The sequence below is a fragment of the Mustelus asterias genome, chromosome 23 (genome assembly GCF_964213995.1).
Source record: "Mustelus asterias chromosome 23, sMusAst1.hap1.1, whole genome shotgun sequence".
NCBI lineage: Eukaryota > Metazoa > Chordata > Chondrichthyes > Carcharhiniformes > Triakidae > Mustelus > Mustelus asterias.
Window position 1 is genome coordinate 14,855,794 of NC_135823.1, and position 25,010 is coordinate 14,880,803.

The window sequence follows — 25,010 nt, forward strand, 5'->3', positions numbered from 1 at the left end:
ATATTTATCCCTCAATCAACATCACAAAATATATTGGTTGCGGTCGTTATCACCTTGCTCCCTGTGAGTCTATGTTGCGCACCTTTTGGCTATTGTTTTTCCTTCATTACAAGTGACAGCACTTCAAATGTATTTAATTTGATTTAAAACACTGGGGTGTTGCGTCATGAAAAGTGCTATGTTTGTGCAAGCTTTTTTCTTTACTGCGTGCCAAGAAATTATTTCCTAACGTGTAAAACTGTAATGAAATGACCCTGCATGCTAGCAATTGCATTACATTCATGATCCATACTTACATTGTAGTATGATTGTGATTTATAATTTCCTGATCTTTCTCTGACAGAATCAAGTTTGAAATTTGCTTTTCAATGTTTTTAAAGCAAAGTGCACTTGCACATTTTATTTAAAAAGCATTGAGACAGGAGACCAAAGATGTGTGGGTTAGGTAGAGTGGCCATGCTAAATTACTCCTTAGTGTCAGGGGGACTAGCTAGGGTAAATATGTGGGGTAAAAGCAAATTACTGCAGATGCTGAGTGCCAATTCTCAGATAGTTCCTCCTACCACCCGCTGGACCATGATCTTTTCATTAAATACGTAGGGTTATGGGGATAGGGCCTGGGTGGGGATGTTGTCAGTGCAGACTCGATGGGCCGATTGGCCTCCTTCTACACTGTAGGGATTCTATGAGACGCCAACATGTAGGATTTGATGTTGCTTTCGAAAGGTAGCGAGCAATACACAATTGGTTAGTCTGCCTCCATAACAAAATATATGGGCCCTTTTTTGATTGCTTAAGAAATAAGGTTGATGTGGGAATGTTCATGTGCTTTTGTGTTATTGTACTGTATTTCAATTCACTCTCAACCAATGTGGGAAAACTGCTTGGCCACAAAGCTAACCTACATTGGAACGTCAATGTTACTGAAGAGTGCCTTTAGTCTTCTTTCGGTGCAGTCTAGATGAAAGTTGGCATTAATCTAAACCTCCCAGTGATCTGGCTCATTAAGGCCTTCTGTATGTGCAGCATATTCCACTGACTTTTCCAACCTCCATGCAGATGGGGCATTACAAGTGCCTGTTGGATCAGATGCCAAATCTGTATAATGCAGTCTTTAGACATACAAAGATCCCTTCATGGGTTTGTTGGAGAGCACCAGGCTTAAGTTATTGGCAAAAGCCCAGAGAATGGCAGGAATGAGTGACAACAAGTGTTGGCACCATTTCGACATGAGCTCTCTGGCTTGGCACTCTGAATATTGATGAAGAAGAGTGAAGAGCCAAATAATGAGCATTTTAACAAGTCACCTTTGAAGTCACTGGTGTTGTTATCCCTTTTTGACCATGTTTGAGAGATTAGGCAGAGGTATATCTTACCTGAATTTGTGGCAAAAGTGGAGAGGATAGCAGGAGAGAGTCTTCCAGCTGTTATGAACCTGTGGCTACCTTTGAAGATTTGGGTGAAGGTATTGTTGCCAAATGTCCTCACGGAAACACATGGTCTAAAGGTGTTGCTGCTGAGCAAGACTGGTATGAGGCTTTGGACTTGAATGCCTATAACATTGAGATTTATGCCACAACGCTGCTTTTAGAATACTAGGAGTGGATATTTGTTGTATTACTGTTGAGGAAACTGAGCCTTGGGTGACTGCTGCTATTTATACCTGGAGACTGATATGAGATCATGTGAAACCATAGAAAGCATTCTTTCTGGTTGGATCACAGCTTGGTATGACTCCTGCTCTGCCCAAGACCGCAAGAAACTGCAAAAGGTCGTGAATGCCCAGTCCACCACACAAACCAGCCTCCCATCCATTGACTCTGTCTACACTTCCCGCTGCCTCGGAAAAGCAGCCAGCATAATTAAGGACCCCACGCACCCTGGACATTCTCTCTTCCATTTTCTTCCGTCGGGGAAAAAAGATACAAAAATCTGAAGTCACGTACCAACCGACTCGAGAACAGCTTCTTCCCTGCCGCCGTCAGACTTTTGAATGGACCTACCTCACATTAAGTTGATCTTTCTCTACACCCTAGCTGTGACTGTAACACTACATTCTGCATTCTCTCCTTTCCTTCTCTATGAATGGTATGCTTTGTCTGTATAGCGCGCAAGAAACAATACTTTTCACTGTATGCTAATACATGTGACAATAATAAATCAAATCAAAATGCTCTTGTACCTGGTTCAGTCACAGAGGGCAAGCAATTGCTGTCGCATTTCCACCGTGCCAACAGGTGGCAGCATTATTTGGGTTACGGTTGAAGTCAGGAGGATGATATCGATGGAATCACGTGTGTTCCTCAACCTACTGCTCATAAGGGATCAACCACTAAAACAAAAGCAAAATGCTGCAGATCCTGGAAGTCTGAAACAAAACTAAAGTGCTCAGCAGGTCTGGCAGCATCTGTGGAGAGAGAAGCAGAGTTAATGTTTTGAGTCGAATATGCCTCTTTGAAACTGAAGAGAGGTAGAAAGTGGTAGGTTGAAACCCATGAAATGCATCGCATTTCTTCCTTCCTTCAGTTCCAAAGAAGTCATATTTGATTCAAAATGTTCACCCTGTTTCTCTCTCCACAGCTACTAACTAGACATGCTGACTCTTTCCAGCGCTTTGTTTTTGACTGAAAAGGGAGTGCCTGGTATCTGCTGTCCTCCCAACAGGAACTCATCAGTTATCCAAATAGTGATTTCCCCTTCCTGGATGGCTTGTAACCGGGTTAAGCCTCTGTGCTGCACTCTGAACTCAGGAGTGGCACGGTGGCACAGTGGTTAGCACTGCTATCTCACAGCGCCAGGGACCCGGGTTCAATTTCCGGCTTGAGTCACTGTCTGTGCGGAGTCTGCACGTTCTCCCCGTGTCTGCGTGGATTTCCTCTGGGTGCTCCAGTTTCTTCCCACAGTCCGAAAGACGTGCTGGTTAGGTGCATTGGGCCATGCGAAATTCTTCCTCAGTGTACCCGAACAGGTGCCGGAGTGTGGCGACTAGGGGATTTTCACAGCAACTTCATTGCAGTGTTAATGTCAGCCTACTTGTGACACTAATAAATAAGAACTGATTTCTGAGTTAGACAGGGTGAGGCGTGCTTGTTGATTGGTCAGGCAGCTTTGTCTGTTAAAGGATTGTCAGTGGGATTTGGGATTCTTCCTGCTTTGTTTGAGAGAGCTTTACAAATCGATGTTCTTAGCTGTACAAGCAGTGGGAAGCTTACCTGTGTCCTGTGCTGTTAAACTGTAGTTTGATGGTTTAAACTTCTGAGTTGCCTGCACAATTAAACATCCCTAAACCTTGAATTTTGCGAATCTGTGTCTTAGCTTTTTGGACTCGGAGTGGGATGGATTCTTGCAGGGAGAGAGTAAACACCTCAGACCAGTAAAGAGAAACTTCATCCTTGTGGAATTCTCCGTCGCCTTTCAGTGGCATTACATTTTTGGCGATTGACTGAAGGAGAAAGGAGCCTGATTATTTTGGATAAATCACATTTCACTGTAATACTTCACAACTCGAAAATGTACGCAGTCAGGTGATCTTCGTTTTGGCTGAAGACTGGTGTTGAGTTGATAAGAAGTCAAAAGAGAAAATGCTGGATAATCTCGGCAGGTCTGGCAGCATCTGTAAGGAGAAAAAAGAGCTGATGTTTTGAGTCCAGATGATCCCTTGTCAAAGCTAAAAGGCATAGAAAGTGGGAAATATTTATAAATCCTGTCAGAGAGAAGAGCAGTACTACTTCAGGGTAGGCATTCCTGGAAGAGAAGTGGCAGCGAGTTAAACACTGGATCAAAGCAAATTACAGCGGATGCTGGGATCTGATTCAGATTCCAACATCCGCAATAATTTGACGTTGAGAGGATTTTGCTCTTCTGATGGCCCTGCTGCAGACACCGGCAATGTCTTCTGGACAATGTCAGCCAAATTCTTCAGTGGGTGTGACGAGAGTGCCAACTGCATGTCCTGAACCTGAGGACTGGCTCTGGATGGCTCCATGGGGGCTGGCAATCAGGGCAAAGTGGTTTCTTTTTTAAACCCTGAAGTGAATATCGTTCAGAATGAAACCGTTCCCCAGACACCCTTTCTGCTCCTGTCCTAGAATCCTCTGAAATTGGGCAGAAAGCATTTATGTTGAGTTGATTTAACCTCCGGTGAGAGAAATGAAGAAGTGATTGCGGGTTGTCCTTCCTGTCGCTTGCTGGAAAGGGAAAGAAACGTCAGTCTGTGTCCTTGCTCCAAATGTTGGGTGAAGTTTGGCTGAGGTTGTCGCAGTTACTTTGCTGATGTGAGGCTTGCCCATTAAAAATGGTCGTGTGGGTGAATCATTGGGGGACTTTCGGTAACAATGGAGCCACACTCGATGTTGTGTTGTAAACCAATGTATCTCTGTGTTGTGTATCACATCATCAGAGATTTTCCCCTCTCCTCCATCCTGGACTGTAAACAAGCAACACCTCGCTCCACTAACTGGTTAATCAACCCACTGTGTGGCTACCTTTTCATTCTTTTATCTTTACTGTACAAATGAGCTGATCACTTTAATAAACAGCACTCGAGCACTGGCCTTATTCCAGGAGAAGAAACTCTGTGTGTCTATCTAAAAAAAAATTGATTATATGTGTCTTCCAGAATAGTTACAGAGTTTGGCTTCCCTGCATCAATTTTCACCTTGCCGTGAGTGACAATGTGAATTGTTGGGACATTTCCTGCAGTTAGACCACCACAGGAGTCTGCATCTGCAAGTGATCATCTCCGCAGCAGACATTTGATCGGTGTATAGGCGTGCTGTCAGGATGTTGAGCAGTGCATCTTCCTGTTGGATTTTGTTCCAGTAATGACTGCAGGAAAAACATGAGTTATTAGAAGCTAGAGAAGTCATTGCCCTTGATTAATGAAGATCCTTTGAAATTCAAATCAGGCTGTCCCTTCTGAGTTGTTTAAAGAACGTGGTTTGACCTGCAAAGTTATTGTTGCATTTGGTAATTGAGTGGCTTCTTTTAAACACTATTGTTACATGAGAGAGTAAGGTGATTTTCTTTATTTTTGCAGTGTTGATGGGTGCTCTAATCCTATTCAACAGAAATAGGATGCATTGCAAATATGGCTCAATGTGCATATTTGTCTAAATTTGAAAAATGTGTTTCTGTTTTTATGTCTGGCCACAAAGCTTATGTAATGTGTGTGTGAAATTAATCTTTTGCTCATTCAACTGTAAATTTTGAAGCACATCCGTATGGAAATGTGCATTTGAGTTCTTGCCTAAATCACGGAATCATGAGCTGAATTGAATATGGTCACGGTGCTGGGAGATGTGGTACATTTTTGATTTGATTTATTACTGTCACATGTATTGGCATATAGTGAAAAGTATTGTTTCTTGCGCGCTATACAGACAAAGCAAACCGTACACAGGGAAGGAAAGGAGAGGGTGCACAATATAGTGTTACAATCATAGCTAGGGTGTAGAGAAAGATCAACTCAGTGCGAGGTAGGTCCATTCAAAGGTCTGATGGCAGCAGGGAAGAAGCTGTTCTTGAGTCGGTTGGTACGTGACCTCAGACTTTTGTACCTTTTTCTTGGTGGAAGAAGGTGGAAGAGAGAATGTCTGGGTTGCATAGGGTCCTTAATTATGCTGGCTGCTTTTCCGAGGCAGCGGGAAGTGTAGACAGTGTCAGTGGATGGGAAGCTGGTTTGCTTAATGGACTGGGCTTCATTCATGATCCTTTGTAGTTTCTTGCGGTCTTGGGCAGAGCAGGAGACATACCAAGCTGTGATACAACCAGAAAGAAAGCTTTCTATGGTGCATCTGTAAAAATTGGTGAGAGTCGTAGCTAACATGCCAAATTTCCTTAGTCTTCTGAGAAAGTTAAGACGTTGGTGGGCTTTCTTAACTATAGTGTCGGCATACCTGGTGTATCCTGTTTCTATGGTGAGCTTTTCGTGGAACTTGCATGCAGGGGGAAGGAAGGATCTTTGTATATCTGTACTGACCTCAAGCCACATCAGGCTTTTGCTCTAATTATAGCTTACGAAAGCAACCAAAATGTGTGTGTGTGTGTCTGTGTTGCAGATTTATTTTTTATTCTGTTTGCATATTATACATATTTGCATCTTCACACGCACTTCAGAGCAATGATTATTAAGTGTTTTGTGAATACTGGAACATTCTTGGGGCAACGACTTGAAACAGAGCAACGCTATCATTATCAAAAATGCTTTTTTAAAATTATTGAATGACCATGTCCTCTTGGTTGGGCAACTGTCTGTCTCAGCTTACCGTTTGACCATTGAGCAGGCAGCAGCAGAAGGAGGCCAATTGCCCTCATCCACACTGAGCAGTGGAACTTCTTGTATCTGTGTCTTCAAGATGAATTCATCTCCATGTTCCTTCTATCATCGTGGAAATCCTCACTTCTGGAAAGATGCATCACCCGGCAACTATCAGCCTGCCACCCTCTGGAGGAATACGCCATTTGACTTTAGACCCTGGACTCGCGTGAACCATGGTTCTTACTTTTATTGTGGCCTTTGTCCTGTACTCCCTTTCTTTCCCTTGTCCCTCTTTTATTGTATGAGTGCAGAAGGGGCAGACATTACAAAACCCTTTCATGCATATAGTGTGTGTAAAATAAGCCAACCTTCTGATTTTACCTCATCTCGGGTTTTCTGTGGGATTATTATTGGAGGATTGGGTCGCACCAAACCTGAGGGGATGAAGTAGAAAGAGTTGAGAGCTTCAAGTTCTTAGGTGTCCAGGTCACCAACAACCTGTCCTGAACCCTCCATGCCGACGCCATAGTTAACGAAGCACTCCACTTTCTCAGGAAGCTAAGGAAACGCAGCGTGTCTGCTATGAGTCTCGCCGACTTCTACAGATGCACCATAGAAAGCATTCTTTCTGGTTGTATCATAGCCTTGGTATGGCTCCTGCTCTGCTCAAGACCGCAAGACACTAAGAATTGTGAATGAAGCCCAGTCCATCACGCAAACCAGCCTCCCATCCATTGACTCTGTCTACACTTCCTGCTGCCTCGGAAAAGCAGCCAGCATAATTAAGGACCCCATGCACCCTGGACATTCTCTCTTCCACCTTCTTCTGTCAGGAAAAAGATACAGTCGACACAAGAACAGCTTCTTCCCTGCTGCTGTGAGACTTTTGAATGGACTTACTTTGCATTAAGTTGATCTTTCTCAACACCCTAGCTATGACTGTAGCACTACATTCTGCACTCTCTCTTTTCCTTCTCTATCAACGGTATGCTTTGTCTATATAGCATGCAAGGAACAATACTTTTCACTGTATACTAATACATGTGACAATATGGCACATATATGATAATAGGGCAGCACGGTGGCACAGTGGTTCAATTCCCGGCCTGGTCACTGTCTGTGTGGAGTTTGCGCATTCTCCCCGTGTCTACGTGGGTTTCCTCCGCGTGCTCTGGTTTCCTACCACAGTCCAAAAACATGCTGTTAGGTGCATTGGCCATGTTAAATTCTCCCTCCAGTGTACCTGAACAGGCGCCGGAGTGTGGCAACTAAGGGATTTTCACAGTAACTTCATTGCAGTGTGAATGTGAGGCTAATTTTGACACTAATAAATAAATTTTAATAATAAATCAAATCAGAGGTTGGTGAAAATAAATCCCTCCTTTATAAAGGGGGAAATTGGAAAACAAAACATCTTTCTGTTTAAGGATGAAAAATTTGAGGAGAAATCAGGGCAGTTTAAATTAATCCCCCTCCTGTCCATAAGTGGCTGGAAATTTCAGTAAGGTCACCTCTCGATCTCCTGAACTCCCATGTGTGTTGGCCCAATTTGATCAGCCTTTCTTCATTGGACAGTGCCTTTATCCCAGGAATCGGCACCGTGAACCTTGTCTGAGCTGCTTACAATGACACGTATCGCTCCATATGTAAGAAGACCAAAACTGTGTACACTTCACCAAGTTCAGTCTCATCGATACCTTGTGCCGTGGTCTCCCTTTGCGATTAAGACAAACATTCCATTTGCCTTCCTAATCACTTGCTGTACCTGCATACTATTTGTGATTCATGTACCAGAACACCCAGATCCCTCTGTAACACAGCATTCTGCAGTCACCCTCTGTTTAAATATTATATTCCGTTTCTATTTTTCCTTCCAATATGAAAAGCTCACTTTTTTCCTCGTTATACCCTATCTGCAGTTTTTTTTCTACTATCCCATATGTATCCATTTTTAACCTCACCACTTACTTTTCTACCTCTCGTTGGATCATCAGTAAATTTGGATTCAGTGGGTTGGCTTCTCGGGGTGCACAGTGGTTAGCATTGCTGCCTCACAGCATCAAGGACCCAGGTTCAATTCCGGTCGTTGCATGTTCCCCCAATGTATGTGTGGGTTTCCTCCGGGTGCTCCGGTTTCCTCCCACACTCCGAAGATGTGCAGGTTAGGCGAATTGGCCATGCTAAATTGCCCCTTGACGTCAGGGGGATTAGCAGGGTAAATATGTGGAGTTACAGGGATAGGGCTTGGATGGGACTGTGGTCGGTGCAGACTCAATGGGCCGAATGGCCTCCTCCCGTACTATAAGGATGTTATGATTCTAGAGTCTGCACCAACAACAATCCCACCCCATCCCCGTAACCCCACATATTTACCCTACTAATTCCCCCAGAACTAGGGTCAATTTAGCATGGCCAACAACCTAACCTGTACAGCAGCTGTTTCTGTGAGTTTCTGCCTTTGTTTTGCTTTCTCCTTGCTTCATGAAAAGTCAGAGTAAGGGGTTTCTGGAAGTTCCTTGTGATATGCATCACCATTCACCTTCAGCACATAACATCATCATGGTGCACAATGAGAGTGCCCTGGGTGTACTGTCAGATTATTCATTTAGAAGCCCTTCATTGTTTTTCCAGTGGTGAATAAGATGGGTTTTTAATGCTCTGGCACTTTGTATCTGTGTTGCTTACATGCATATTATTGGTGATACTAATGTGAGCATAGAATCATAGAAATTCTGCAGTGCAGAAGGAGGCCATTTGACCCATCGAGTCTGCACCAAAAACAATCCCACCCCAGGCTCTATCCTAACAAACCAACACATTTGCCCTGTTAATCCCCCTAATCTTCAGGGCACTAAGGGTCAATCAACCTAACCCGCACATCTTTGGAGTGTGGGAGGAAACCGGAGGACCGGAGGAAACCCACGCAGACACGGGAAGAATGTGCAGACTCCACACAGACAGTGACCCAAGCCGGGAATTGAACCCGGGTCCCTGGTGCTGTGAGGCAGCAGTGCTAACCACTGTGTCGTCGTGCCCATCGATGAAGAAGGAAACCCACAAACAGTGCAATTTATATTCAAGACTGTTCGTTTGATGAATGTAAAACTGAAGGCAGAAGTGCTTTTCCTGAAAATGAAAATATTGCACTGTGAAATAGCTTTGTGTGATGCTGCAGATTAAATCGTAGGAGTCTGACCCAACTTTATTTGGCACTTTATCTCCATTTTAAATTTAACGTGTTTAGTAGTGTGGCCCTTGAAGGCGGGGAAGGGGGGGGGGGGGGGGGGGGGGGGTTCTGAGGGCCACTAATCAGTGAGGACCCTATGGATCGCTCCGGCAAGAAGCTGAGCCAATCAACAGGAGGGTGCGGACTACAGGTGGAGGAGGGACTGGCGGTTGGAGGCCGGGAGTCGCACTTGTAGTCTAGTCTTACCCTGTTGTACACGTATGCAAATACTCTGGCGATGAAGCTTTTATAGTTAAAGCTGCAATGAGTCGCCCTTGATTTATTACAAATATGTATTTAAGTAAAGCACGGCAAAGTTATCTTTATTTGCCTGAAATGTTTAGACGACCGGATTCCGAAGACGTCTCTAGTTGAAATCAGAGACTGCCAACGTGATCTTGATTCCAGACTGCAGTGCTATAACCGGCGTAGGATTCGGTGCCAAGGCTTGTTTGCTGTAATGTGTTTTGTGTTGCACACTATATCTCTGGAGATTTTTAAAGCATCTATTAATAGAAGAGCTGAACATAGTTCACTTACATGATGGGAATGGTGCTCATGTAGCTTACTGTAGATTCCGACTATAGACAATTTGGCTACAGACTTGAATTTCAGTCTCTTACACTGTACCATGTATTGTACTGATATACAGCCTTTCAGCATTCCCTCAAGTTTGGCGGTCATTATGACGGTCTTGCCACTGGGTGTTTGCTCGTGGCAACTCAATTTGTTTGGTGGTGTTATTTATTTTGTGCTCTGTTTCTCTCATGCTCCAGATATGAGGATAGAATTGAAATTATCTGATCTATGTGCTTTTTCAACTGGTGTCTTTCAATAAGTGGCCAGCAGCCAATTCTTACCGACAAGGATTTGCCAGTGTGACTGTCTGTCTCTCTTTTCCATTTTGCTGCACCATCCACCCACTCGAGATGCAGCGCGGTTGTAGTGAAGGTTTGTTATCCTGCCTGCAGCTGCTGAGCAAGGAGCCAGAGTATCTATTGAGTCAGTCTCCCTGAATGGGAATCGAGCATTGTGATTGTTCGACACTGCAGCCTGCTGCTGACACTGCATTTATAATGTTTTCAGGTCTGCTCCACTTGCGCTTGGCGCTTGCTGATTTATGGGACTTCAGGGGACAGGTTTCTGTCAGGAAGCGAGTCCAGCCTTCTCAGGGATCCACACCAGCTGGCATTTCACTGTGGCTGCTCAAGCACTTGATTTGCTTTCCTATTAATGACTGAACTCTGTGTTTAGATAAAGGCTGAGGAAGTGAGCCTTTCCTCTGAGGCACTGACTAGCTACCTGGGGACCAGGAACTACAGAGCTTCTAGAAATAAAACATGAGCTTGACTCCTTCTAGCTCTTGGGGAATTTATTGTAAACTTAATCATGCAGATTCCAAAATCTAAGACACTTTTGTTGAATGTGGCAAAGAACAGTTAGCATTGTGCAGGTCTCCTCTTCACCTTGATTTCCAAGGTGTGATGGGTGCTTATTTAAAAATTTTTTCAAAAAGTCATTCATGAGACATGGGCGTCGCTGGCTGGCCAGTATTTATTGCCCATCCCTAGTTGCCCGAGGGCAGTTGCAAGTCAACCACATTGCTGTGGTTCTGGAGTCGCATGTAGGCCAGACCAGGTAAGGACGGCAGATTTCCTTCCCTAAAGGGACATTGGTGAACCAGATGGGTTTTTCTGACAATTGACAATAATTTCATGGTCATCAGTAGATTCTTAATTCCAGATTTTTTTTATTGAATTCAAATTCCATCATCGGCCGTGGTGGGGTTCGAACCCGAGTCCCCAGAGCATTAGCTGAGTTTCTGGATTCATAGTCTAGTGATAATATCACTAGGCCATCAGCTCCCCATATTATTAATGTTGATCTGCAGCAGGACGTCGGAACAGTTTGGCTGTCGGGACAATGTTGTGTTATTTCCTGGATCGACAGGAGGACAGAGTGAGTCTGTTGGTGACATAGGGCTTCAGATATTCCTGTCCCACCATTTCCTCTGGCTAACATCAAAGAAGAGTTTAATTGTTTTTCCTCGATAAGGGATAGTGGGGTGGAAATTCTTGTGTCCCAGTGCAAAGCAGCTGATAAAGAATCAACATGCTGCTGTTCTGTTTTCTTTTTAGTTGCCAGTGGAAGGGGAGGTGGTAGAGTGGTTAGGAGGCAGAGAAAGCTGATCTTGTTTCTTCCCTATCCTTGATCCGTGACATAAAATCCAATTATGCAAATAGATGAAATAAAAGCAGGAAATGTTGGATAGACTCAGCAGGTCTGGCAGCAATTGTGGAGAGAGGAACAGAGTTAATTATTCCTCTCCACAGACGCTGCCATGGCTTATGCAGCATTTTCTGTTCCTACTTCAGATTTCCTCCATCCGAGGTATTTTGCTTTTATTTATTGAGGCAAATGAATAGTCTGTGCTGAGCTAGCAGACATGGATCTGAGATAGAAAGTTCCGATACGGACCGGTATTCGATCTGGAAGCTGATTTACTTCGGAGGACATAACAGAGTTTAAATGAAATCTTTAAAATCAAAGCAAGTTCTCTGGGTTGCATGGTGGCACAGTGGTTAGCACTGCTGCCTCACAGCGCCAAGGACCTGGGTTCAATTCCAGCCTCGGGTCACTGTCTGCGTGGAGTTTGCACATTCTCCCCGTGTCTGCGTGGGCTTCCTCCCAGATGCTCCGGTTTCCTCCCACACCACAAAAATATGCCGGTTAAGTTGATTGGCCATGCTAAATTGACCCTAGTGTCAGGGGGATTAGCAAGGGGTTACAGGAATAAGGTCTGGGTGGGATTGTGGTCAGTGTAGACTCGATGGGCCAGATTCTGTGATTCTAAGTTGCAATATGTAGTTGATTGATTCACCTGTCTTCCGGAATGCACAGTTATTGCCTGCAGCTTCATGATAGACCCCAGCAGGCTGCTTTGAAAGTTTGTTAATTATCAGAGGTGATGACCAAAGGCCAGATACTCCGTCTCTGTGAGGGAGGAAACATTCCTGGGAAAACGATGATTGCACACTTTAGTAACAACCCCATGGCTGCAACCTCGAGTTCAGGGAACCTGATCCCCCTTTGTGGACATGGGGTGATGCAAATTGAAACATGGTGACCAGTGCTTTTATTTGTTTCATGTTGCCCAGATTTATAATTACAATTAAAAAATATTTTTATACTGTTGGATTTGTATTGAAATAAGTCTGAGTTCTGAAATGCTGGGCGCAATCTTACTGACTCATCGCGCCGGTCGATTGGCGTGCCGCGCTGGTATGATTGCATGAGAGGCAAAAAAAATCAGGTTTGTGCCCTGTTTTTCGCCACTCGTGATCTTACCGGCCCTGTTTTGCTGGTGAAATCTACTTCGCGCCCTTTCTGGATAAAGTATTTATGACATGCTTTACGTGTCATTAGCGAGTCCTGGACACTGTTGTCTGGGACCAATTGTATCTACCTCCTCGCCGGTCCATCCTCTCACTGGCAAGAACCACAGCTGGTCTCCATCAGCGGAGGCCAGATGTGATGGCCTCTGAGGCCACTGAAGCCCTCGGGTGGTCGGGGGCATGTCCAAGCACTACCCACCTGGCACCCTGGCGGTGTCCACTGGGCACTATGGCACTGCCCACCAGGCACCATAACTGCTGGAGCAGTGCCAAGGGGGTGGGGTCTAAGTCGGGGATGGAGCCTGAGTCAAGGTGGGGCTATGACACGGGAGCCAAGGGAGGGGGTGAATCTTGGCAGGGGGAAGCACAGAGGGAACTCTGCACGGGTGGTAGCGCTGCCGGGGGCATGTTTGGCGGGGGGAGCTCTGCAGATGAGAGGGGTGGTGATTGGCAGGGGGAGCTCTACAGATGGAGGCATGATCAGCGGAGGGATTCTGCAGACATCTGCAGAAGGCTGTGATTGGGTCGCATCGAGGGGTCCCCGATGCCAGTGACCCGTGTTGCTGTGGGCGGGGTGGGGGGGGGGATTACACTGCTGCTAACAATGGGGGGGGGGGGGTGTGGGCAATGTTGTGGGGGAGGGGGGTGATGGCAGGAGGTCCCCAAGCTCACTGGGAGCCTCAGGGCACTTAGGCAGTGGCGCCCTGAGCAGTCTGCAGCCGGCTTCAACGGTAAGCTTAGGCTCCCCCCTTACCCCCCCACCCGACCCCAACTGCTGAGAATTACAATTGTGTCCAAAAAGGGGAGAATGTGATAAGATTGCATTTTAAAACTCACCCAAAAAACAGATCTGAAACTCTCCTGTTTTCTTGCTCGTTTGGCACTTAGAATTTCTTCCTTAAGATTGCTCCCGTTGACTTGAACTCCGAAGAAGAATGGGAGTCTGTAAAGGGTAGGGTTTCTTCTGGCGATTGGAGTTACATCACTGTAACATAATGTGTGCGCTAATGGTTTATTTTAGACCTGGATGCCTGGCTTCTGTTGCTTTGGCTGCCTGCCTTTAATTGCACCGAGCTCCTGGCTCCAGTGATGTCATTAAGATAACTCGGCTATCTGGAACTTTAAAATTCATATTCATCGCAACCTGTTCAAAATAGCACCCAGTGTCATCGGAGAAGGAGAGACCTTCATTCACACTGAAGAATGAAATATTACTGATGAAATTCGCTCCTCGTTAATTGACATTGGTTGTAAGTGAAATTCATTTCTAAATTCTATTGAACGTAGAGTGTATATGTTGTACCCTTTTGATAAACCAGTGACTCTTACGTTTCTGAAAAAAACACAGTGAATGCTACGACTGATATTGCTAAGATCGTTTTGGATTTCAAAGCCCTGCCTTTTAAAGGTGACCCAATGCGTTGTAACATAACACAGTGTTTGGGCACAGGTTCAAACACACTGCTACTTTTCTGAATCCTCTGACTCAGTCGGGAGAGGAAAAGTCATTGCCAATCTGTTAGAATCTCTCAGAAATAAATAGGAGCCTGTCCTTTGGATGAAGCTATTTTATTAGGTTTGTAAATGCAGCAAGACATGGCGCTGACCTGATAGAATTGTGGCTACAAGCTGTTTTGTTCATGTGCAGATTAAACTGGATGTTGTGTTCTCGTCCAGCTGATATTGAAATCGGAGGTTATATCCTGTCTCTGGAAAAGAACTCATTTGACTAACTGCCTAACGAAGAGACCACACCTTCTTCAGAAATGCGCACTCATCATGTGCGTGCAGGGTATTCAATAACTGAACCTCGAACATTAAATACCTTTCCTTACACAACATTATCATTCTTCTGTGCAGACATCAAATTACCTGATACCCAAAGCAAGTGTTTACATTTAAAAATAGACTTTTGCTTGGGAGAAGCGTGTCCCTCAGAGCTGTTTAAGAGGCATGTATCTTCTTATTTCTCACTAAAATTAAACTGTTGTATATTAACAGAGTACCCTGAACACGCATTACTAATTGCAGGCTGTGCTGCCGTCTGCCATGTAAGGAGTTCCCGATAAGTTTGTTACAGATACCTTTTTGCACGGTATCATCAGAAAACTTCAGAAATGAAGCGATGAAAAAAGTTTGACTGAGTGTGGACGCTCAAAACAGGACAGCATGAGATGCCAGAGTGAATAAATGAGCTCATTGTAGCAATGACTAAGTGTTTTGTCCTCCTCACTCCTCCTGACTTCTCTTGTTAATCTATAATCATGACCAGTCATCTGTACCATCAGGGCAGTGCGTGGCTTGCGTACAGTTTTTTTTCTGAGTTGGCTGAGAGATTCTTTTGTTGTCCTGCAGACTGTAAGTACAGTGGATATCTTATTCGGCCAGGGCAGTGATTATATGCAGCAGGCCACAAAAAAGAGACTCCCTTTCACGGGACAGTTGGTGCATTTAGCAAATTGTCGTGGATCAAGAGATTCCTGGGTGGAACGTTTTTATACTCCAGCCTTCACCCTGAAATCTGACACACTCTTATTTTCACGGATTTGGTATTCTCGTTGCAGTTTTGGGAAGCCTCATTTGGAAGTAAGTTTTTGTTACAGTAACCCACAAGCTTGGTTGCCAGTTTGCTGAATGAAACCAGTCTGAACTTGTCAGAGGAAGAGAAACAGATTTGTTAAAAATAAAACTCATTCAAGTGTCACGGTGTTAGTACAGTATCCAGTGCACTTGAATGTGATAGCTGCTAACTGCATGTCCATAGCATTCTGGAAAATTACCAAAGGGTTGACAGCAGTGATGACTGTGAGGGGTAGGTAAGCACATTGATTCTGTATTTTCTCCTTGCAACCAATGACTTTTGAGCTTTTAGTGCAGGGTGTGCGAGAAATATTTTTGAAAGCTCTCGACCCCTGAGTGTTAGACATCTGCCGCAGATCTCAAGTTGCACTTTTAATACATGTGTGAAATTATTTTCATTTACCGAGTTCAGATCATAGTGTCCTTTTGAAATAACATTTTAATATGGCAAATGATATATTTTGGATATTTCTAGAGTGTTGTGTCTGTATGAAAATGGGGGCCCTGATTTTTGGATGATTCATGACTGATGTCTCTCGTAACAGGAAATAGATGTTTCAGAATGTTGTGCACAGTAAGACGTCTCACAACACCAGGTTAAAGTCCAACAGGCTTATTTGGAATCACAAGCTTTCGGAGCGCTGCTCCTTCATTGGGTGACTCACTTGATGTTGTGAGACTTCTTACTGTGCCCACCCCAGTCCAAAGTCGGCATATATACATCAAAATGTTGTGGGAGAGTGATAAATACTTAATTAGTGCAAACTTTATTTGTTGCAGTTAAGTGCATTAGCCGCATGGCTATTCAATTCTTGAATCTCAGTTTTTAAAAAATAATTGTAGCCCGAGTATTTTAAAGGTCAGAATATTTTTTAAAAGCTGCAGTGTGAGGTTGGATCATTCGACGTATTAGTGATGGGGGGGGGGGGGGGTAAGTGTCACAATTAGTTTTGGCTTGTCAAGCATTGCTGTCCCAACTTGTTAAAAAGATTTCAAAGAAATGTCTGTGCTGAATCCCCTTTCTGTCATTCATTGTGAAACCTGATCTTGCGCGATTCTGAATTTATAGAAATGTTCTTTTATTTCACCAGTGACTGAATGGTTTGAGATTGCTGATGATGAGTATGTGAGACTTGTCCGGAGAGCTTTGAAACCTGAAGGGTGTGAAATTTTTCTTGGAAGCATCCATTGTTTGGGTGTTCCAGAAGCTATTTGGGTCCAAAACGATGACGTGTGTTCAGGCACACTTCAGCCCTGAATCACACTGGTGCCATCTTAGAAAGGGCCTTGGTGAGTGCACAGCAAATGCTTGTTCGAAATATGCAGTGTATGCAGATCATGACATCAGTCATCATGTGAAGCTGATTTGATGCCAGCATTGCCACATTGGAACTGAATGCTCCAGCAGTGCCCTCTCTTAACCTTGTTCAGCTGAACATGAGTTCATAGCATGAAGGTTTCCCCCAACCCCCACCACTGCTATTTAAAGGGATTATCAATTGCTTACAGGTTGGTTGCTGGTTGATTTCCCCTGGCTGCTATGTCCTAAGAGTGCTTGTACTTTCTGTAGTTGTTTAAAGTTGCAAATGTTGTCGATGGAAAAGGCTTTATCCTGATTTGAACACTTAAAGACATCATCAAATTGATTGCAGACATGGATGCAATAGTAGGAATCCCACTTGGAATACAGCATGACTGGGACAATGCACAGAGACCATACAGAGCAGAAAAAGCTGCAGGAAGAGGGAATAGGTGGCAGACTGAGAGGGATTCTCAGTGAGAGGCAGTGAAAGCCCAGGAAGGTCAGGGAAGATTCTCCTCCCTGAGCTTCAGTGAGGAACACTGAGCGAGATGTCTCCTTCAGTAAGAATGCCCTCATTGAAATCTGCCACCTGCTGCCGCCGCCAGAGGGAGGATGGCATTGTCAGTGGCTATGAAGCTGGCTGTTCATGGGCATTTGTGTTTGGATCCTTCTAGGCTGGTGCTGGAAATATTTGGAGCATCTTACAGCCTGCCATCGCTGTTGGGTGAGGGAGGCTACTGATACTCTTTATGAAACAAGAGTAAGCTCCATTTCATTCAGCCTTGCCAGTGGTAGCAGATGGAGCCAGCATGTGGCTCGGCTAGGATTGCAGACTTTCCAGGGTGCCACCGTACACGTGCGCACCACCTTGCGGGCACTGCGTTTCAACTTTATCATTGAGCAGAACCAAAAGGGTTTTCCATCGTCTCAATGTGAGCTGAGTCTTGTACGTCAGTGCCCAGTATCTCAGCAGCAGTCATGATATCTTCATGTTGCACGAGGCTGCTGTTCTTCTGAGGCACCATAGCAAACCAGGGCGTGACTACTTGGCAACAAGGCACGGCCATTTGTTCACCACGTGGGTGATGACATTGGTTTGCAGCCTCTGGACATGTGCGCAGCTTGCATACAATGAAATCTATGCTGCCACATGAAATGCAACAGGGCAGATCATTAATGTCTTGAAGCAATGATTCCACAACTGGGACTGTTCTGGAGGAGTCCTTCCAAACTCAACAAATGCGTCCTGAGAATCTTCATGGTCTACTCACTTCATGCTGCACACCCTCACTACCGTGACAGCACAGCCCTCCGAGGAGCCTGAATCTTGCTGCCCCGTGAAGAACTGATCCAAGTGGAGTACTAGGAACCTTCAACTCAATTCCCCACTTGCTGACAATCCCACACTGTGCGCTCTCTCTCACACACTGTCTCTCCCTGTGACCATCACTGTGCCCACTTGGCCACAATGCAAAAATAAGGCACCACATGAGTTTTTTTTCCAGACCAAGTTTATAAATGAAATCAAATCTTCTAGTCACCATTCTGCATTTCCTTAGTGCCTGATTCATGTAAACCTTTGTCTGACCACCTGATCTTGCGCAGCCCTCTCTCCAGTGGCTGCCAGATGGCTAAAGATGAACAAGAGCGCCACTGGACCTCAAAGACTCAATTTCATACTGCTACTTGGGGTGGTCAGCGGCCGACTGGGCTGGCAGGCCTGGCCAGCTGGCAGACAAGAGGAAGGATGTTGGCAGAGTGGCAGGGGTGGGTGGATGAACACTGTCACTCTTGATGGAAGGCTGGAGACTCATGTTTCACTCTCGCCTCCTGGAATAGTAGTGGTGGTGAATGCCTTAGCAGTCCTAGTAGTATCATAGAATCCCTACAGTGCAAAAGGAGGCCACTTGGCCCATCGAGCCTGCACCGACCACAATCCCATCCAGGCCCTATCCCCATAACCCCACATTTTTACCCTGCTAATCCCCCTGACATTAAGGGGAAATTTAGCATGGCCAGTCAGCCCAACCTGCACATCTTTGGACTGTGGGAGGAAACTGGAGCACCCAGAGGAAACCCACGCAGACACGGGAAGAATGTGCGAACTCCGCACAGACAGTGACCCAAGCCTGGAATCGAACCCGGGTCTCTGGCGCTGTGAGGCAGCAGTGCTAACCACTGTGGCACCGTGCCGCCCTAGTATGTTGGAGAATGGATTGCAGTCAGCCTTATGAACAAACTAATCCAGAGCCAGGGTGATGACACAGAGTTCCCACTGTAGATTTTTGTTAGATTCTGTCTGTGCTGAATTTAAGATTCCTGCTCTCATTTTCCCAGGCTATCTAATCTATCCCCAGGAGCATCATGTGCTGAATTTCACCATTGACCATCAGATTCTGAGTAATGGTTGGTTCCACGTGTGGCTATGGAGATGGCCATCACTTCACTGTATAAAGAACTCATTCCAGTCAGCAGGTAGCAGTGTGTTGGCATACTGCCCGCATTTCAATTAACAGACACCCATTAATCACACATCGAGATCCCTGCTCTCATTTTCCCAGGCTATCTAATCTATCCCCAGGAGCATGTGAAGATTTAAGTTTTCAGTCGTAAATAACTTTTCCTTCCATTTCTGCAAATTAAGACTGTCCTGATGAAAAGTGTGTACTGGATAAGAGTCAGCGCAGACTCGATGGACCGAGTGACCTCCTTCTATGATTTTTGTACTTAGTCTCAATAAATGGAGAGGTTCATCATGTAACCGGCCTATGTGCATGTGACGTGTAGCGTTCTATTCACGTGGTGGGTGAGTTTGTCAGAGTTTATGTTGTTCAGTGAAATAGTGCCATTGATAGACAAAGTCTTGTGACAATTTGAAAATTGAGGAAGGACATAGAAACTCTTCAAAAAAACTAATCTTGTGGCATTTCACTTTGGGGTTAGTGCAGAGACCTAGATTTCAGCTGTTCTGTTTTCAGTTTGATTTGAATTCACTCACCAAACTCAGCCATATCTGAAACATGAGAATGATTATGAAAGTCAGTATATGATATCAATGTCAAGTGATCATTTCAGTGCTACATTTCTCTGCTTGGCTTTTGACGGACAAAGTTATACAGTCGTAAAGTCAGACAGTGCAGAAAAGGCCCTTCGGCCCATCGAGTCTGCACTGACAATATCTACCACTAAAGTCATGCTAATCCCATTTTCCAGCACATGCCCCATATAAAACCATAGAACATTACAGCACAGAAACAGGCCTTTTGGCCCTTCTTGGCCATGCTGAACCATTTGTGTGCCTAGTCCCACTGACCTGCACCTGGACCATATCCCTCCACGCACCTCATCCATGTACCTGTCCAAGTTTTTCTTGAATGTTAAAAGTGAGCCCGCATTCACCACTTCATCTGGCAGCTCATTCCACACTCCCACCACTCTCTGTGTGAAGAAGCCCCCCCCAATATTCCCTTTAAACTTTTCCCCCTTCACCCTTAACCCATGTCCTCTAGTCTTTTTTCTCCCCTAGCCTCAGTGGAAAAAGCCTGCTTGCATTCACTCTATCTATACCCATCATAATTTTATACACCTCTATCAAATCTCCCCTCATTCTTCTACGCTCCAGGAAATAAAGTCCTAACGTATTCAACCTTTCTCTGTAACTCAGTTTCTCAAGTCCCGGCAACATCCTTGTTAACCTTCTCTGCACGCTTTCAACCTTATTAATATCCTTCCTGTAATTCGGTGACCAAAACTGCACACGATACTCTAAATTTGGCCTCACCAATGTCTTATACAATCTCACCATAACATTCCTACTCTTATACTCAATACTTTGATTTATAAAGGCCAATGTACCAAAAGCACTCTTTACGGCCCTATCTACCTGTGACGCCACTTTTAGGGAATTATGTATCTGTATTCCCAGATCCCTCTGTTCTACTGCACTCTTCAGTGTCCTACCATTTACCTTGTATGTTCTACTTGGTTTGTCCTTCCAAAGTGCAATATCTCACACTTGTCTGCATTAAACTCCATCTGCCATTTTTCAGCCCATTTTTCTAGCTGGTCCAAATCCCTCTGCAAGCTTTGAAAACCTTCCTCGCTGTCCACTACACCTCCAATCTTTGTATTATCAGCAAATTTGCTGATCCAATTTACCACATTATCATCCAGATCATTGATATAGATGACAAACAGCAATGGACCCAGCACTGATCCCTGTGGCACACCACTAGTCACAGGCCTCCACTCAGAGAAGCAATCCTCCACTACCACTCTCTGGCTTCTTCCATTGAGCCAATGTCTAATCCAATTTACTACCTCTCCATGTATACCTCGCGACTGAACCTTCCTAACTAACCTCCTTGAATGTTTTGATGTTTCAAGTGCTCACCCAAATATTTTTTAAAGGTAGTAAGGTTTCTGGCCTCCACTACCTTCCCAGGCAGTGTATTCCAGATTCCCATCACCCTCTGAGTAAAAAACTGTTTTCTCAAATCCCCCCTGAATCTCCTGCCCCTAACCTTAAAACTGTGCCCCCTCGTGATTGACCCCTCAACCAAGGGGAACAGCTGCTCCCTACTCACCCTGTCCATACCCTTCATAATCTTATACACCTCAATCATGTCCCCCCTCAGCCATCTCTGCTCTAAAGAAAACAACCCAAGCCTATCGAGTCTTGCCTTGCAGTTCAAATGCTCCATCCCAGGCAACATCCTGGTGAATCTTCTCTGCACCCCCTCCAGTGCAATTACACCCTTCCTATAGTGAGGTGACCAGAACTGCTCACAGTACTCCAGCCGTGGCCTAACCAACATTCTGTACAGCTTCAACATAACCTGCTTGCTTTTATACTCTATGCCACAACTGCTAAAAACCAGTGCCCCATATGTCTTCTTAACAGTCCTATTCACCTGCTTTGCCGCCTTCAGGGACCTGTGAAGGCAGTATAGTTTATGACCCCTCACAATGCCCAGTAAGAATTCTTGTTCAACTCAAACTACACAAAATGATGCAATTTATATTCCTACACATACTGCACAATGTCTTCCAGTCCGATATTTGTATGGCAGTGATTTTTGGCATCCAAATAAGGTAACAGCACAAAATGTTGACTGTAGAAATGTTGAGATTTTTGTTTTATTTGAAAGATGTTCAACTTTATTTTGTGGACCAGCTGCCTAATTTCTGCTATACATATTTGGACAATTATTTGACTATTTAATAGGGCAGTTTAGGAATATTTGGATGTTAGTAGATTTGTGACATGAAGAATATAAAATGATCATAAGGTAAGAAATTATTACACTTTTGACCTCAGTGGCACAATGGTTAGAACTGCTGCCTTACAGCGGCGGGGACCCAGGTTTGACTCCGGCCTCAGGTGACTTTCCTTCTTCCCTATGTACTCTATGAATGGTATACTTTGTATAGTGTGCAAGAAACAATACTTGTCACAAGGAAGTTAGATAAAGGAGAACCAGTGGATGTGATTTATTTAGATTTCCAGAAGGTCTTTGACAAGGTGCCGCATAAGAGACAGTTAAATAAGTTAAATGCCCATGGTGTTAAGGGTAAGTTCCTGGCATGGATAGAGGATTGGCTGACTGGCAGAGAGTGGGGATGAAGAGGTCTTTTTCAGGATGGCAGCCGGTGACTAGTGGTGTGACTCAAGTTGGTGCTGGGATCACAACTTTTCACACTATACGTTAACGATTTGGAAGAAGGAACTGAAGGTACTGTTGCTAAGTTTGCAGATGATACAAAGATATGTAGAGGGACAGGTAGTATTGAGGAAGCAGGGGGGCTGCAGAAGGACTTGGTTAGGAGACTGGGCAAAGAAGTGGCAGATGGAATACAATGTGGAAGGAGGAATGGAGGCACAGACTATTTTCTAAATGGGAAAATTCTTAGGGAATCAGAAACACAATGGGACTTGGGAGTCCTTGTTCAAGATTCTCTGAAGGTTAATGTGCAGGTTCAGTCAGCAGTTAGGAAGGCAAAGGCAATGTTAACATTCATGTTGCGAGGGCTAGAATACAAGAAGTTCTGAGGCTGTATAAGGCTCTGGTCAGACCCCATTTAGAATATTGTGAACAGTTTTGGGCCCCATATCTAAGGAAGAATGTGCTGGCCTTGGAAAGGGTCCAGAGGAGGCTCACAAGAATGACCCCTGGAATGAAGAGCTTGTCATATGAGGAACAGCTGAGGACTCTGGGTCTGTACTCGTTGGAGTTTAGAAGGATGAGGGGGGATCTTATTGAAACTTACAGGATACTGCAAGGCCTGGATAGAGTGGATTTGGAGAGGATGTTTCCAGTAGTAGGAGAAACTAGAACCAGAGGGCACAATATCAGGCTAAAGGGACAATACTTTAAAACAGAGATGTGGAGGAATTTCTTCAGCCAGAGAGTGGTGAATCTGTGGAACTCTTTGCTGCAGAAAGCTGTGGAGGCCAGGTCATTGAGTGTCTTTAAGACAGAGATAGATAGATTCTTGATTAATAAGGGGATCAGGGGTTTTGGGGAAAAGGCAGGAGAATGGGGATGAGAAAAATATCAGCCATGATTGAATGGGCCGAGTGGCCTAATTCTGCTCCTATGTCTTATGGTCTTGCATGTATTAGTATACAGTGAAAATAATAAATTCTTGTGGGCAATAAGAGATGGGCAAAACATGTTGGTCTGGTCGACAAAGCCCCCATCCCATGGACAAAAACATATCCTGACACCACCCCCCCCCCCCCCCACCCCCCACCCCCCCTTAAAATTCTAGTATTGTAGAGTCAGTAATCTCTCTCAAGGTTAAACAATAACAGCAAAATGCTCATAATACCGTGCAGTTCTCAGACATCTATTGAGGCATTAAACTGGTATTTATTAAAAAAATAAACTGCATGTTTTCATGGATGTTAACTGCCAAACAAAGCTTTCTGTACGAAGAATGAGATGGTTTTCTTTTGCTGGATGTTTGATATTCTGATGTTTGCTTTGGGAAGCAGTGTTCAAAGTGAACTGTCAAAGAGAATTTGGGGGATTAAGACTGAAGATGCAGATTAAACGGGTTTAGTGCCAGTTGAACCTTCTGAAAAGAACTGCGGATCAGAATGTGATAAGTCAGCAGTAATGTTGGTGTATGTGGTCTCACAGTCGAAGACAACTGGATGGAAGCAAAACTGAGAGATATTATCACTCAAATCCCACCCCCCCCCCGCCCCACTTTACCACAGAATGGATTGGTATTTTCCACGGGCAGATTTGTTCGGGCAACAGCTCCATTCAACAAAAGGGGCAGCATGCAGTTTTTCTTTTGGATTTAAAGGGGGGGAGGGAAACAATCCTTCCTTCCCCCCCCTCCTCCCCTGATCTTTCTGGGTGGGGGGGGGCGGATTCATGATAGGCTGTGGACACCCCCATGGTGGCTGGGGGGAGGCCTGCTTTAGGCCACGGAGGCCAGCTGAAAGCAAAGAACAAAGAACAGTACAGCACAGGAAACAGGCCCTTCGGCCCTCCAAGCCTGTGCTGCTCCTTGGTCCAACTAGACCAATCGTTTGTATCCCTCCATTCCCAGGCTGCTCATGTGACTATCCAGGTAAGTCTTAAACGATGTCAGCGTGCCTGCCTCCACCACCCTACTTGGCAGTGCATTCCAGGCCCCCACCACCCTCTGTGTAAAAAACGTCCCTCTGATGTCTGAGTTATACTTCGCCCCTCTCAGCTTGAGCCCGTGACCCCTCGTGATCGTCACCTCCGACCTGGGAAAAAGCTTCCCACCGTTCACCCTATCTATACCCTTCATAATCTTGTATACCTCTATTAGATCTCCCCTCATTCTCCGTCTTTCCAAGGAGAACAACCCCAGTCTACCCAATCTCTCCTCATAGCTAAGACCCTCCATACCAGGCAACATCCTGGTAAACCTTCTCTGCACTCTCTCCAATGCCTCCACGTCCTTCTGGTAGTGCGGCGACCAGAACTGGACGCAGTACTCCAAATGTGGCCTAACCAGCGTTCTATACAGCTGCATCATCAGACTCCAGCTTTTATACTCTATACCTCGTCCTATAAAGGCAAGCATACCATATGCCTTCTTCACCACCTTCTCCACCTGTGTTGCCACCTTCAAGGATTTGTGGACTTGCACACCTAGGTCCCTCTATGTTTCTATACTCCTGATGACTCTGCCATTTATTGTATAACTCCTCCCTACATTATTTCTTCCAAAATGCATCACTTCGCATTTATCCGG

At 44.9% G+C, this 25,010-nt stretch overlaps 1 protein-coding gene across 10 annotated transcripts in view; it reads left to right on the forward strand.

Annotated features, from left to right (window-relative positions):
* LOC144510532 (inactive rhomboid protein 1-like) overlaps positions 1-25,010 on the forward strand; it is a 369,670-nt gene that overhangs the window by 29,405 nt on the left and 315,255 nt on the right. For 3 of the 10 annotated variants that reach the window (XM_078240038.1, XM_078240028.1, XM_078240036.1), the window contains exon 1: positions 14,716-15,466. The exons of the other annotated variants lie outside the window; for them this stretch is intronic. The gene's annotated coding sequence lies outside the window, so the exon portion shown is untranslated. Of the gene's footprint in view, positions 1-14,715; positions 15,467-25,010 lie in introns of those variants that run through there. 10 annotated transcript variants of the gene reach the window in all.